We start from the raw sequence: 16,322 nt of genomic DNA, 5'->3' as shown, positions 1-16,322 counted from the left end.
TCGAGGATCAGAACTCCACGAAATGTTCCAGTATCATCCGTTGTGAAAGTCTTGCGTATCCCATTCATGTAATTCATGTAGGGTCTGTCGGTTTTCAGAACCGAATGGAATAGAATGGAATCAAGTCGTTCCTTAGGATGATTCCTGCGTTCGTTTCTGGGATGGAACGAAACCAATACGTTTCTCAAAGCGAATATAAGCTGTAGATCCGGAACGAGCCCGTCCAGCCAAATCGGTCAAATGAAGTGGAACGCGCTCTGTCATCGGGCTAATCCCTTCTTCCCCGCTTATCTCTCTCCCCTCGACCTCCCCTCTCTCCCCTCGACCGGAACGAGGCAGACGGCAGACGAGCATGGCACGGAGGCGGACGGCGGACGAGCATGGCACGGAGGCGGCCTCCCCTCTCTCCCCTCGACCGGCCCGAGCAGCGCGGCCGCGCCAGGCGAGCAACACCGGCGGACGGAGCAGCGCGACCGCGCCAGGCGAGCAACGCCGACGGACCGAGGCAAGTGCGGACGGGGAGGAGAGGGGCGGCCCTCCGTGCTCGCGGCCAGGCCGGCGGGGGCCAACGGCGCGGCGGCCGGCGAGGTCCCCCTCATCCAGGCCATGGTGGAGACGAAGCCATTCCACTAAATTAGGCCAATTATTGCTAATCCCTTTAAATTAGGCTAATTATTCGCATGTTTAGATTAATTACATTTGATTCCATTCTATGCTTTCTCAAATCAACCGAACATGAGGATGGATGAAATGGGATGGGATGGGATGGACTCTTCCCAAAAACGAACACATCTGTAGGCTTCATGTAAGGCGAGTTTGATCGCTTAGGCATCTCCAACGGGACGCCGTGCGACCCTTCACGTCCGGCGGACGAAAATTGCGTCTGCAACCATTCTAGCAAGGCGATGTATAGTGTTCGGGCCAACCACGAGACGCAAATGCTGCCCAAATATGCGGTAGGTTTACGTGTCCGCGGAAGTTGAGCGGGCACGCCGAGCGTCCGCTCACTTCTTCCACGGGCCCGCCTAGCAGTGACCCGCGAATGCACAACAATTGCCGGGGAGGGCAACCGCCGGAGTGGCAACCGCGTCTGTCGTTTCCTATTCGACGGTACCTTGAAGGAGGTATCCTTACGAGGGGGAGAAGAAGTGGGGGCCATAGGACGGAGAGTCCTCGGAACGGTGGTACGCGATTTACCCAGCTTCGGAACACCTGCTCGAAGACAGGCCTACTGCTGCTTGTCTGGAATTATATGGGCGCTTTCGCGTTGTTACAATGAGTTGTGGTTGTGCCTCTAGGGCTTCCCGGATCTGGCTTATAAAGGCACACGGATCTAGGGTTCACATGGAGAGTCCTAGCCGGAATACAAGTTGCCTAACTACGGTACAATATCTTGCCGTGTACGTCAAGGATCCGCCTTCCATCTATATCGTATTGGGTCCGGATACCTTATGGGCCTCCACGGATCCGGCCTCCTTCGTAGGTCGGTTGGGATCCGGCTCCCTGCTCCTGGGCTGGACTTCATCCTTCATGTTCTACATCAACTGGGCCGCCCGATGGGCCACATGCCACATCACCATCTATGGGCCACCCGAGCTTGCCGGATCTAAGCTATGCCGTTGTTATACCCATAAAGTATACCCACAACAGTATCCCCCGAAGTTCTCCGAGATTCATCATTCCTCCGACGTCATTCAGCTCGGATCCGAAGAGAATCTTGAAGAGCTTCCAAAACTTTCTTGTTTCCGACTTCATTCAACCAGAAATTATTGTCCTTCGATAACGATATCTTCAGCGGATTTTTTGCGCGCTTCGAACTGAACTTCCTCCTTTCGCACGCTAAATTTTCGGAGAAGCAAATCTTCAGCCGGAATCTTCGGAGTTTGCCCAGCTCTAGTTACCGCTACCTCAATTTCACCGCTTTAACCTAAGACACGTGGCGATCATCCAACGGTGTGACCGTTCCGTTTCCGCCGTTGGATCCGGCTCACGAATCTCCGCGCGTGGCCTATAAATACCCACCGCGTCGATAACTTCTCATTCGTTTCACCGCAGTTTCACTTCGTCTTCTTCCTCCTCCCTGCGCCGCCCCTCAGATCTGATCTCCGGCGAGTTCGACCTCGAGAAACTTCACCCGCCGCCGCTCCAGTGTCATCGCCGACCCGAGCTGCGCGTGTTTGATCGCGAAATCGTCTCCGCCGCCGATCCGTGGTCGTCTGGAGTACAACGCCTCAAGTCCGACGAGCCCATCTTCGCCGGCACGATGGGAAACCGCCACGCCATTGAAGGTATGTTCGCCGGACCTGTAGAAGATGAAGTAACGTAGATTAGTTTAGCTTCCGGCTACTCGGACAGTTTCATCATATGCATGCAGCCGGAAACATGTCTACTAGTCCTCCTAGATATACTGATAGCTCACCAAATAGTCCGGACTCATGCTCTAAAGAACCAAGTTTTCCGGAACCATTAGCGTTCCTACCACCGCATGTTTCCGACACACGCTTAGCTCAACCTTTCTCCGCATCTTCCAGCAACGCACTAGGCTGGATCCCCACCCTCAAAGAGATCCAAGAAGAAATCAAGGGCCAAGCAAGGATGGCAGCCAAAGTGCAGGAAGCGGAAACGAAGAAGGCTGACACTTCAGTTCAAAAAGCGAAACAAACGTATTTTCTCGGAGTTCATTTTCTGACTGACACTTCAGTTCAAAAAGCGAAACAAACGTATTTTCCAACGTTCTGTATCATTCACTTCTTGTGTTGGGAAAGTTCACTTCCTACATCTGTGAATTTCAAAAATGTTTCCTAGGCGAAGTTCTGTTTTCTCCATGTAGTTAGTGTCCGTCCACTCTCATCACGCGAGAAAATTGTGAAGTTCACGTTTATTTTTTTAAGAAAGTTTGCTTGTTTGTCTGTCAGTGTTTCTCTATCAGTGTTTGATTCAAATATAGCTTGTCATTTTCCATTTGAGGAATTAGGAACTCCGCTCCCAATTCATACCGAAGTTTGTTTTTCTCTCTTCGGAAGTTCTTTTTAATAGGAAGCTCGTTTCTTATATGTCAAACAATACTCACATGCAGAAAGGTTCACTTTTCCCTCTCGGGGAGCTCACATTTTCTTGTCTGAAAGTTAATTCTCAGTTCCTCTTGTACATGAGCCCACAACTAGCCTCATTTACCAACTCAAACATGTTGGATTGCCTCAGACAGTCAAACAGAGAAATAGTACTGGCATTTTTTTTTTGCTGGAAACAAGATCATGTCATGTAAGTTCAGGAAACATGCTGCCTCCATGTCTGATTAACCCTCTCACACTAATTGATTTATACATCAGTCACTCATCCTTTTGCATTGATTGATTCGAGAAAATTGTGAAGTTCACTATCTCTCAATGTGAAAATTCGGCTTTATTTTGTGTGAAAGTTCATTACGCCTACTTACTTAGAAAAAGGTAAACAGTATGAAGTCCACTTATTAAGAATGAAGAAATAAGTACTAATGTAGTATGGTGAAATAGAATGCGCACGTGTCATAGCATTTAATCTGTTTAAGGAATTACCAACTAGAAGCTTGTCATTTTTTTGTCATTCTGTGGCGATATCGTTTGTGCTTGAACTAGTAGTTCAGGCATGTGTAGTCGGAAAATTGCAGCACTACACTCTCGCTCGAGAAGACCACATGCTTATAATGGAAGTCCATGTGGTGTAAGTCCCGCATTCGAGCAAGCCACTTATCTCTCTCTCTCTAGTTGGTTCTTTGTCTCTCTAATTAATCCAATTCAAGTTGACCTCATCTACATATGAAGTTTACTTATTTTTGTTTCAAAATTCAGTACATGTACTGCATTACTTATGTGGAATGTACAAATGTACTTCCATTTTTTTCCTTTTGTATAAAAATAGAATGATGATCAGTGTACCTTTTTATGGTCAGGGAGGGAGCTTGGGATCCCGTCACCATGGCTTATGGCAGACCACTTACTTTTGTTTGGAAGTCTGCTTCATCCACTGATCGATTCGTCCTGGCCGCATCAGATGAAACTTCGGGTGCATACCAGTGTGCTACATTACCCCTGCTGTCCCAGTTGGTAGTTTCCCTTTCTCTGTTTACACATGTCATTTCTTGTAGATGATGAATCTGCCGCTTATTAAATTAATGCGGTTGTGCTGGTAGATATATGTATACATAAATTGCAAGCTAAGGCTAGCTGGTGGAGAGTGGCACTTGTGCCTGGAAGCTTTCACATTAATGCGGTTGTGCTGGTAGATATATGAAAAAGTGTTTCCCATGAAATTGTAATTCAGATTATTCACAGGGGCAATTACTTTATATTTTCCAAACTGCCAACCAAGACTTCACCGGTGGCCAACCAAGACTTCAGGTTTGCACACTCTTCACAGGGGCAATTACTTTATATTTTCCAAACTGCCAACCAAGACTTCACCGGTGGCCAACCAAGACTTCAGGTTTTCACACTCTTCTTCTTCACGCATTGACCTGAAGTTCACTTCATCTATGCGGTACGTTCGCCTACTTTTTCCTGGGAGTTTGCATTGTCCATTTTTTAGTTTGGCAAGTTCACACCGCCCTCGCGCTGAAGTTCACTTTCTCTCTCTGTTAAAGTTATATTGTCATGAAGTTCAGTTTATCCACAAATTAGTTGAAGGTTTATTGATCACCAGTATTTGTATTATCACTGGTTGAATGCTCATTTGCTCTTGATGTGGCTGCTTGACACGAGTATTTCTGTTTGTAATTGAATCAAAGTTCTGTTTGCATATTTATCTGACATTATCTAGCATATGTTCACCATGATGAAACTATTAAACACCTTTTTTTCCAGTGCCATTTTGCGAGATCTATTTGGTCAGTCATCCAAGTCGCATCTACCCTGTATCCCCCGACTAGTGTAGCCAATGTCTTTGGCAACTGGCTTCACGGTATCGATTCACGGTTTAAGTTGCTTCTTAGGGTGGGGGCGCTAGCAGTTATCTGGGCACTCTGGCTAAGTAGAAATGACAAGATTTTTAACGATAAAAATTGTTCTTTGTTGCAGGTCATCTACAGATGTACAGGTATTCTCCGTTTGTGGTTACCTCTTCAGCGGATGGAGAACCGAGACCTATTTACGGAGGTCTGTACACGGTTGGAGGCTACGGCGAGGGATACTTTTTCCCTACATGGGTGGCAGCATAGTCTACGGATTGCAGCACCACCCACACCCTAGGCGTTATATGATTCATCGTTCCGATATGTATTCCGCCTAGTTTTATATATTTTTGAATCCAGACATTTTGAACGGCTGTGTGCATCCTGGTTATGCAGAGGCTGGATGTAATTGCTTTCCCAAAAGTAATAAAGCATCCTTTATCGAAAAAAATCTAGCATATGTTCAATATGGAAAAAGTAATATTACATAGTTTTAGACAATACTGTGTAAGCATCGATGCATTGTGAAGTTTAGATGATGAACATCTGAAGTTCATTTGATGAACAGTGAAAGTTCATGGAGAGAGAGAGGGGTGGATGAATATCTTGCTATGGTTTCTACGTTCATGTGAAAATGGGCAACATATAATTTTGATCATCTCTACAGTATGAAGCCAAATTAAAGGGTGAGTTTTGAACATATCTCTTTATGAGAGTCCACTTAAAAAGCGAGCGAAGTTTACTTTGTCAGCACAATCAGTTCGTCTTGTTCAAAAAAATAGAAGTTCAGTCTGTTCATATGACAAGTTTGTTTGTATTTTTTTGGGAGTTCGTTTCATTCAGGCAATTTTATTTAAAAACCTTCCGGGTGAGATGTTTCTTGTAAAAATAATTGTAAAGTAGACCATCAACGGTGCACTTCATAAATTCTTAAAGTTCACTTGTTCATCTTAAGAAGTTGGCTTGAAGCAACAGTTCACATAGTCATGCCATGCAGTTCGCAAACGGTGAACAGTAAAGCTCGGAAACCATAGCATGGAAACTGGACAAGTTCATTTCATTTTGGCCCTATTGATGATTATAAATGATTTTACACTATTACTTAGCACCTTTTTGCACGAAAATCTTTCAGGTTCTCATAAGAGCGGACTCCTCAACATCACTTGAAAGAAAAGGCAGAATCATGTAAAGAAATCAAACACTTAACAAAACTTTTTTTTTCTTCGTGTCTGCATTTCAGCAGGTAAAGAAAGAATACCCAGAAGCATGAGCTCGATGCTCACTTTCACCATGTATGTAAACATCTCGGTCTGTTGCAAGGGAGGGGTGAAGCTTGCGCGGCTCCGCATGCTGGTCCACCAAACTCCCTCGCTGGCTTGCTATGCTTTGGGGTCCTGAAGCGTGACCCGGAAAGCCGTCCGCGGCCTATGTGTTATGTTACCATTTCGGTCCTTGTGACATCCATTTTGTAATGATCCATACATACCTGAAGTTGTAATAGTGCCACGCTTGTCTTTGCTGTTAATTTGATTTTGTATTTTTACCTAACTAGACTTGTGATCAGAGTTAGATGGTGTTGGTTTCGATGTTTTAAGCACTTTTATTGATGATATTTGATCTGACCTGAATGTCCGAAAAAGGTCAAATGTCATGGCAATATTTTGAAATATAGTTTGCTGTTGCAAAGTGTTGGTTTGAGAATATGTGGTTTGTCTTGCTAGTATTATATGTAGCTATGGACGAAATATCTTGAGCCTGAAATCTAGTCTTGTAAAAGCGTAACCAATATATATTCGAATTTCTCCTATAAATGATGCTAGACTACCCAGCCATCCAGGCCACCTGAGAGGGGCAAAACAATCTGAACAGTCCGTTTCGCTAGCTACAGTAAATTCCAATCCCGCTTTTCACCTCAGCCGTCGGATGTGGTAAGTTTTTTATCACCTTTTGCTTGTCCTATCGAGTCCATGACAGACGGGACCTTATACGTGCGGGGGCCATCGGTCATAGGCAGCCACACAGGCTCGTTCATGTCACCCTTCTCGTCTGGGGCAGTGAAAACCTAGACGGGGCCAGTCTCTCCTCCCCCAATCCTCACCTCCTCTCCCGTCCCCCAACCCGTGCCGCCGCCTCTCCTCCATGCCAAGCAGGATGCAACCGCATCGGGCGGGAGGCGATGGTCACCGCCGGTCGCGGGCGTCGCCGTGCGAAGAGCAGGTGGGGCCGCATCAGCCTTCGTCTTGGGTCCTACCGTTCCTCCCCAATCGCCCGCCTCGACGTGTAGAGGGGTCGAAGCTGTGGGGGACGCAACATTGGCGGCGGGCTTTCGCTGGAGGAGCGCGTCCTGGAGGAGGGTGGCGGCGTTCCAGCGAGAGGCCCTGGGTTGGGAGGAGAGGACGCGGGAGGAGGACGAGAAGGGGTGAGGGCGCTCGACCCCGCCGCCCAGCAACGCCGACGGCCAACATCTACAGCGACGCCGGTGACCAACACCTCCTCTTCTCCCTTCTTCCACCCCTCTCTGGATTTCCGCCTCTAATTTAATTTGGATTTCGCAGCTAGGGTTGGGCGACACCTCCATCGGAGATCCCTATCGAAGCTTGCACAGGCTCCGTGTAGCCGCCGCCAGCGCCTCCTCGTTGCGTGGGCGTGCCATCAAGGACATCTTCCCCAAGCCTGGTCTCCACCCGGCAGCCGCCACGGCGCTCGCGCAGGGAACCGGGCCGGCACGTCCGTCTTCACCAGGCCAAGAAAGATTAGGTAAGCACAATGTCATCTCCTTCCTTATCCATGTGTATTAGTTTAGCCTCCATTCCTTAAGTCCGTGCCTCCGTTCCTAATTCCATGCCAAGATTTGATTCAGAAAATAGTCTGTTTCGAGAGTGTGCAGTTGGAGAATTTGTTCAGATTGGTATGGTTGTTGTTCGTGCTCCACCTGAGCATTTCTGCATTCTTCTCCCTTTATCATATTTCTGGCCCTCCCCACGCGAGCTTCCTCATCTGATTCCTCTAATTTAATTTTTATTTTGTATCTAGGGTTTGGGTGTCCAGGAGATTCACCGACAGCAGCACCAGCCATCATTGTTTTTTATGGACTCCATGGCTGTTGTAGGTATGCTTATCCTACTAAGATATATTTCTCTCTCTCTCTCTTCCACGGCATCATTCAATCTTTCTCGCTTTGTTGCTTGTCACTTTTTCTCCGGTGGAGGTGTTTGTTACAATTTTTATACTGCCTTAATGCTTTCCCATCTTAGATCGATCTAATAATGCATCTCTCTGTTTGGTGGAACAGGAATGGAGCAAAAGGGTGATTTTTTTGGAGGGTCTGATCGTTGTTGTTCTGCTTGATTACCACAACAATAGGGTTGCTCCCTCCTGCAAAGTATCGACCACATCTATGCCTCCCTCCACATCATCTCCTCTATTTATATCTACAGATTTTTGCAGCAATTTTAGCCAGAGCAATATATTTAAAGTCATAGATAATAGTGTTGATTGTAAAATTTCTTATCCCCAGGCCATATAATAAAAGGTGAAGAGCGGCGGTAGGGAACCACGCCTACGAGCATGCTCATGGTGGTACCTAGATCCCAGCAATGCATGGTTACGGATGTCCTCAGCCAGAGCTAGGCTTCCTTGTCGATGACTTGCGATCTACAGCATCTGTGCAGGTATACAAACTCTTTCTTGTCTCTTTGATTTTCAGTGACATCGCTTTGGTTTATGCTTGATTCGGTGTGCATTGTGATTTTTATCTTTTTAGGATTGTTGCTTGGTTGGATATAGAAACAAATGAAGATGTGGAAAGGTGCGGATTCGACAATGATATATAGTAGCTGTTAATTTTTCTGCTTGGTGTTGTTCCCTACTAAAAAGAAAAGCTCTATATGATTATGACAGGATAAATGTGAGGATATGAGGCTTCAAGAAATAACCGTCAAATTAAGTCTGAAACTTTTGTCTACATCCCCAACTTAGTGTCATCTGTTTAAAAATTCTACAAGTTTGGTGATGAATTTTATCTCATTTGATAGTACTAGGTGCATCAATCACTGGCCTCTTCATTCCCCCTGTTTCTTTTGGATTCTAATCGTCTTGTCCATGTAGGATTCTTGAGGGGAACAGTTCATCACGGGGCGCTATTTCCAGGGCCAAATTGCGGTGTTGGTGTTGCTTCACAGGTTTGGTGAGATACTTCATGTGTTACTGTTATCATTGTTGTGCATTGCCCATGTTAAACTTTTGCTCTTTTACGCCGAGGGGTTGCCGTGGGAACCGCATCGGCCTCTGTTTCTGCTTATTGTGTGTGCTCTGTTGACCACATAGTGGCTGCTTCATTTCTTCTTCTGTTCCTTGACATGTGCGGTGATCGGTTTGCTTTGTGTGTTGTCCAATCTGTTCTAGCTATCAAGTTTGATTACCGGTGATATGTAATACCCAATTGGTCTATAGCCAAATATTTCTTCTTATAAAGGCTGCAAGCCAACCCGGCCAACCAGATGGTCTGAAGGGGCACTTTAATCTGATTCGTCCATTTCACCACGTACAGTAAAATCTGTCTCCCGCTTTTCACCCTGACCGTTCGATCTGTAGATTTTTTTGGCACTTCCTCATGTAGAGGTGAGCTGCTCCCAAATCCCAATCCCAATATGTAGAGTATATTATGGCTTTCTTCCTATCCATATATAGGAAAGCTATTTTTAGATACCTTATGTGACCGCACTCATGCATCATTCCAATTGCTTTTACAATAATATTTTGTTATTGCAATGTACTCCGTATAAACTTTACTCAGTTTTGCTTTTTTCGCATCTGTACATTTTGAAATAACTGTATACATCTTATTGCTACATTGACAGCTTTGCTCATGCTGAAAAAAAGGTTGACAACTTATATTCCATTCCGTTGAGCAGACTACCATGATTATGTTCTACCAGTGTATTTTGTCGGGGTTAAAGTATTTTGGTTCAGTTATCTATTGAATTGATGCATTGATGGTAGGCTAGCAAACAATAGTTTACCTAAGAAGATTTAGAAACTGTGGTACCGGCTAAATTATGCATCTCTGAGATTTACACCTGAAACTAAGATTTGGTTAAGCCAAAAATTAGGATACTTCGCCATTGTCCAGCTGGTGGTAAACAAGCTCTTTTATGCCGAGGTGCTTATTTCCTTCTTCTCTTCTCAGTGGGCTTTAGAGATATGAATGGCAACCTTTTCCTCCTTCAAGATGTTTTTTCTGACGAACTACCTATATGTGCCACTCACAGGACCAAAAGAAGACCCTACAACAGACCGATTACTTTAACAAATAGGTTGCTCCAAAGGAGCTTGCTGATGAAATTAAGGTAGTTAGCCACCTCGTGGATTTTTAGTGTTACCATCTCATTAATAAATTGAGATTCATTTTCTCGAGTTGGGTCCTTCATGAATGAGTTTATGATTACAGTTATGTTGAATGCTCTGCAGAAATGTCCTAGGAAACTAGCTCCATTTATTCTAGGAAAAATTATAACTTTGTAGATATCCCTTCGCGTTGTAATTTTTGTAATTGGTACAATCTCATATCCCTTTTTTACACTCATTTGGTCTTCATTTTTATTATGTTTGGTGTCCAACTAGGCTGGAAAAATTCCCCGATAACCTCCTTCCGCTGTGCTGACTCATGTAGGACTTTTGGCCTGCATGATCTTCTTGCACAGGTACTTTATCGACGATGCGTGCCACTAAAGGTTCCCGTGCGCATACAAGCTACCATATCTTTGTTTTGGGTTCATTCCCTCATTTCTTTTACCGTAGTACCATGGCTGATATGCCTTTGTGTACCTTATTTTTGTTCCTGTTGATTTTGAAATTGCATTAAAGTAGGACCGCAGAAAATTATATGTTCTCAGTAGCCCTTGTTCTTTTGGTGTAATTGGACTAGAGGTCTCCTAATTGCCTCCTCATTTTAGTCATAATAATGGTGCTTCATTAATACAAGTGGCATAGTTGAATCAATTTTTCTTTCAACGGACAAAGTTTTCTGGGCCTGCATTATTAAGGGGATTAAAATTTTGGTACCGGTGGTTTGGATCAGCTGTACAGTGGTGAATTAGCGCAAATTGGTTTGGTCGCTGAGTTCACATTGTAGGTATAGGTGGAATCACTTTCTTGATTAGGATTGTCTGCTTTCATGTATGTTTCTAATTGAAAGCCTTTTTTTCTAATGTATGAAAGTTGCATGATGCTTCAGTTATCTAATTGGCTACGGTGTAGGGTTTTTAGTGTTTTGTTGTGCACCCGCTATGTATGCATGTGTTTTATCACATCTCCCTTTGAATTCTCGGTTTTTAATTTTCCAAAGAATACGTACAACATTCTGACTCAAAACTAGCAGCGTGAGGGGGAGGGTGACCTCAGGTATGGATTACCATGCTCTTCACATGGAAACAAATCCAATGGTCTTCTATGTATTATTAGTTAGCCATACAAATGGTATTTCTTTTCTAATCCAAGTTCTCACATCTAACGGTAAGATCCTACTGAAGGGTGGGAAGGGAGCAGTAGGTTCGGCTGTCGATTTGTGCAAGTGTCCGAGCTGTAAATGCATTATGATGTTGGACTCATTAGGGAGATGTTGATATTGTTAGCGATTGGGTGCTTGTCAATCTTGTAGATTATTTTGTGTACAAACTTCCAGCCATGAGCTAAAATAGTACATGGTAGAAGCTTTTAAATAGTACATGGTAGAAGCTTTTTTTCAGTCTCTTTTCGCCATCAGGATTATTGGACGTTACTTATATTCAGTGCTTAGTCCAGCTGGTTGACTCTGAACACGATAGAATATATCAATTATTTACTTTTGGATTTTCTTTCTTTACATTAGATCATTTTTTGTGTATTTTTCACTGTGTATTCTTGTTTCTGCAGGTACAAGAAGTGAGGATAGGAAGTGGCTTGTTCGGTTGGGTATGTCTAAACTAAAGGAGTTGTAAGTGACCCTGCAATATGTAATTTTGGCCATGTCAAGATTGTCTCAACTAATGACTGAACTTTATCTTGTCATTTTGCAGCTTGGATTTTCCATTAAGCTTGGTGAAGTATATTATGTTAGTGGACGAACAGAATACCATGGATGTCTTTGCTACTTTGGAGGCAATTCTTTTTGTGGGTTCACCTCTTGTGATTATCTATATGAGACATGCGTAGTAAGTTTTTTCACACAGTACAGAGCTGCTATTCAGAACATCAGGAAGCTTATGATTTCCAATTCTGAGTTATGAGCTCTCTCACTTTGAATAGGTATTTTGGTAGATCCAATTGTTACAGAAAAAAAAAGGATATTTTGGCAGTATTTCTTCAGCTCCATTGAATAGGTATGGTTATTTTAAAATTTCGCAGTGACAACAATTTTTGTCCTTTTTATGGTTAAGAGTAACCTATTTGTTCACTTTCTTGACAGAGTGAGAAATTTGAATTTTTTTCTCGTCATGTGCTTGATGAATTGCTTACAAATGCATAAAAGAAAATATTAACAGATCCCAGATCACCTTAAGTACTTAGTATGCTTAGACTATACGGCTACTCTTAATAACTACTGTTAAGTAGAAGGCCTACATGTGATCCTCCTGTTATAGAAAAGGTGGTTACTACATCTGTAGCTTTGTGCTTAATCATTTAGGCCAGTGCCATTTTCTTGTGGTTTTGCATCTTTCTTCTCCCCCTTCTTAAATTTCATAGTGATAATATCCATTGCTCATGTTATGTCTAGCAGCAAGGCGTCGGTGTAGGCCTGCAACGGCGGTGACAGAAGGCAGACTGTGATTGATCTTGAGATTGCCTTGACCCCTGTGTCGTTTCGGCTGCTGAATAGAAGAGCTCTATCTTGAGAATTCAAGGACCCCTGGGTTGAGGAGGACTCGGCCAGGGAATGCATTCGTTGCTGGTGCGTGTGCTATGGTCCCTTCTCCAACTTTCGTTTTGGAAGCATTTGCAAGTAATTAAGCCAAATATTAACAATGTTCATCTTGTCTCCTTCGGGATACTCATAAATTTGGATTAACCTTTATTTTTTTATTCATAGAATATTTGGCTTCTAATACCTTCTAGAAAAAAATGTTTATCTATTGTGGCATGTGAAGTGAGAGCACGTGCACCCCTCTGAAACTCAACTATATTCTTTGTTCATTTCCAGATTTAACCATACCAATTTATATACCCAATTATATACTTTGTGCACTACTTGGGTTCTTGTTTTGGGAATATATCACTAACTTTTCTTTTGCCTGACTAGCTTTTCTGCGAACAAAAGGGGACTATAGAGCTTGAGTTGCTGTTTTTATTTAGAAAGAAAATAAATATGATAAGATCAGCCAGCTTTAATTATATGAATCAATTCCGAGCATTGTCGCTCTGTTTTTATTTTATCACACATGGAGGAAGCGTAACACCCCAGAAATTATTATTTGTTTCCAGGAGTGGCGCTCATGGACTGCCAGGTTGCAGGTAGCTAAACTTTACTGATTCATTCTTCCTCCTTGTAGGAAGCTACTATTTAACAGGGACACAAGTAACAACAGGATTCCACATGTGAATAAGGATTGGAACGTGAATGTCGACGCGAGCTCAATACACTATGATCTGACCATCTACAACATCCAACCGTGTTTGACCCTTCCAGGTTCAATGTACGCATTGCAAGGCTGAACAAATTAGTACCATAGATATAGCTTTGTGACTAGACTGATGGTACATTTGGTTTTCCAGCTGCAGAACATGCGCGAGAAAAATAATCCAGGAAAAAGAAGTGCTTAACATTGTTCTAACAGCAACTCAGCCAATTTTACAATACCTGGTTGGTCACAGGACTAATTTAGTTCTATAGTGGGCGACAAACCCTCTTAGTTATTAAATATTATGCATTTGATATTTCGCATGTTTGGTGCTCAGCGATATACAATATTTCATATTTAGAGGCAAGAAAGTCGGGTTGGTTCTAATTTTAATTTTTGTTTTCAGGCTGGCTCATCAGATCCCAAGCAACTCCCCTTCATTTTAGCCGGGAACAAGGTTTATGTAGACACTGGAAGAAGACGAGTGGTTAGTTTCTGGAACACTCAGCTTTTTTTTTACCACAAACACTCTACAATTAATTCTGGTAGAAATGAAAAACTCAATTGTTTACACATGTCCAGCTTTGCGTGGCGACGCATTTGACCTCTAAAAAATTTCTTCGCTTATTGATTGAAAATGAGGATGGTACATGTGGTTAATTACAATCTCCTCCATTTGAATGATAGCATTTACTAATTGTTTTATCATGAAACTGGTTCTCAGGAGCCAAGGTCCAGTTCATTTTTGGTTTGCGGGATATAGATGTTTGTCACACATGGCCAGCTTTGCGTGTGTATAAAATAACCTCGTACAATTGCCAAGGGAAACTGAATATTACTATAATTTCTGATCTTCTTATGCTGCAGTATCTTGAAAAGCCAATCAAGGTATAGTAACATGTTTCACATGATATGTCTCTGGTTATGTTAAACAGGAAAAAATGAAAGAGAAAAGAGAATGGGCAATTATGACAGAAGCACGGACATCGTGAATCAATGCATAAGGCAGGTTGTATCACTTTTCTTGATCTGGTTGATGGTTAGTATTCTCTTGTTAGAAGTCGCATCTTTGATGTCGGGGCCTGGGATTTTTTTTTAATATGCTAATGGTCAGCCTGGAAGTCCGTGACATGTTTTCATAGACTGTGGTAGACCAGTTATTAAGTGGCATACTTTCTTCCTTGGTTTCTATTTTAGTTCTCAGATGTCCTCAATATTGCTTTGCTTCGCCATATCGGCTCACACTCTTGATGCTCGAAAGCTATTATTTCAAAACTATGCTCTATCTTCAAAAGTTCAGATGTTTGTTTATGCTTTCTGTTTCTTCTGTTTTGGCAGGAAGCTATTTTAATCGTTTCTTTTGCAACAACAAGTTAAAAACTTTGTTCTTTATAAAATTGACCAGGATTTGTAAACCAATACATTATTAACAGTAGTTGGTGGGACCTGAAATGTAGTATACCTAATTCTGCTCTGAAGATAAATATTTTAAGTCACTTATTGCGCTCTGTTACCTGTTTCCAACAAATTGCGAAGATGGTGAACTCATTATTATATTTTACTTTAGTGAATAAATTCATAATTGTTTCCCATCTTTGGATTTTTCCTTCAAAAATTCAGATAGTTTGGTTATGCTTATCTTGGTCAGACAAATATTACTCCTCTTTTTTCCGGAATACAAATAAAAAGCATTCATGAAGGGAGCAAGCTTTACAAAACAACAGTGTTACTGTTAGTTCATGGGCCATGTAGCAGAGCATGGCTTACCCCATTTCAAATGTAGGTATTTTGAAAGCATCTACAGGTTTGGAAAAATAGCAGGGCTTGTGAACTCGCTATTATCAGTTCAGGCTGCTGGTTTGAGATTCAGAATTGTTTCTCTTTTATGTGCTTTGCCTTCAAAAGTGTGGATACCTTATTATGTTTTCAGTTCCTTCTTTGGTTTTTACAGTTCATTTTGAAGCTAAAATGTTTGTTGCTTTCGTTTCCAAAATAAAATACAGTGATTATGAGAAGTGGAGGCTTTCACAAATTGTTTAAAAAATAGTATTTCAAGATTGTGTTATCGCGTGCATGTGTTCCCGCATGAAAGTAACTCAGTTCCGGATTTTTAGCTGCCTACCTGGGTACGCTGCTGAAACTGATGAATAAAATACTGACTCATTATTGCAAAAGTTTCGAATCGGTAGACCATACTTCTAAGTGTACCATTTCCATCAATACTATATAGTGGTTACATTTTATTCAAACAGAGCTTGCAGTGTGTCTTATACAGGCTACTAATTTTACATCCGTTTGCATTGTAAGTGTGTACTATCTGCTGCGTGAAACAACCGGCCAAGGTTCCCTTGTTCCTATGACTATTTCTGGAGTCAAGTCTATGGATATCACCGTTGCGGGACACACCGTTGCTATAGCAGATACATGGAGAATGCAGCTAATTTGGTGGTCAAGGATTTGAACTACCGCTGGTTAATGCAAATACAAGAAGAGAACGGACATATTAGGAGTCAGCTCACATATATCGCTGTTCGGGAACACACCGCTGATGTAGCAGTTATTATCGTGTATGCAGCACCATTGTTTTGTGAAACCAAAATGGATCCAGAGCAAGGAGAAATTGTGCTATTACATTGATGAAATGCTATAGCACAGGTGGTGATCTGGAAGCACATGATTAGCAAATTTGTGAAATTATCTGAGATCTTCAACCATTCCATGCTGTCTTATGCAGTGTTGTTGGCTTCAGGTGTTATTGGACATAGTTAAATTTTTGTAGAATGTACACATGAATTCCACCGGCT

General features: G+C 42.6%; 1 long non-coding RNA gene across 1 annotated transcript; it reads left to right on the top strand.

Moving 5' to 3' along the window:
* The first annotated feature begins 12,251 nt into the window (after nucleotides 1-12,251).
* Nucleotides 12,252-15,600, top strand: LOC127301279 (uncharacterized). The gene is made up of 5 exons (XR_011745348.1): nucleotides 12,252-12,851; nucleotides 13,450-13,593; nucleotides 13,673-13,760; nucleotides 13,925-14,005; nucleotides 14,454-15,600. It is a non-coding gene; the product is annotated as an uncharacterized lncRNA (long non-coding RNA).
* Nucleotides 15,601-16,322: the final 722 nt, after the last annotated feature.

Source organism: Lolium perenne, chromosome 5 (assembly GCF_019359855.2).
Source record: "Lolium perenne isolate Kyuss_39 chromosome 5, Kyuss_2.0, whole genome shotgun sequence".
Taxonomy (NCBI): domain Eukaryota; kingdom Viridiplantae; phylum Streptophyta; class Magnoliopsida; order Poales; family Poaceae; genus Lolium; species Lolium perenne.
Note: the sequence above shows the minus strand (reverse complement) of the source record. Positions and strands in the feature narration are given on the sequence as shown.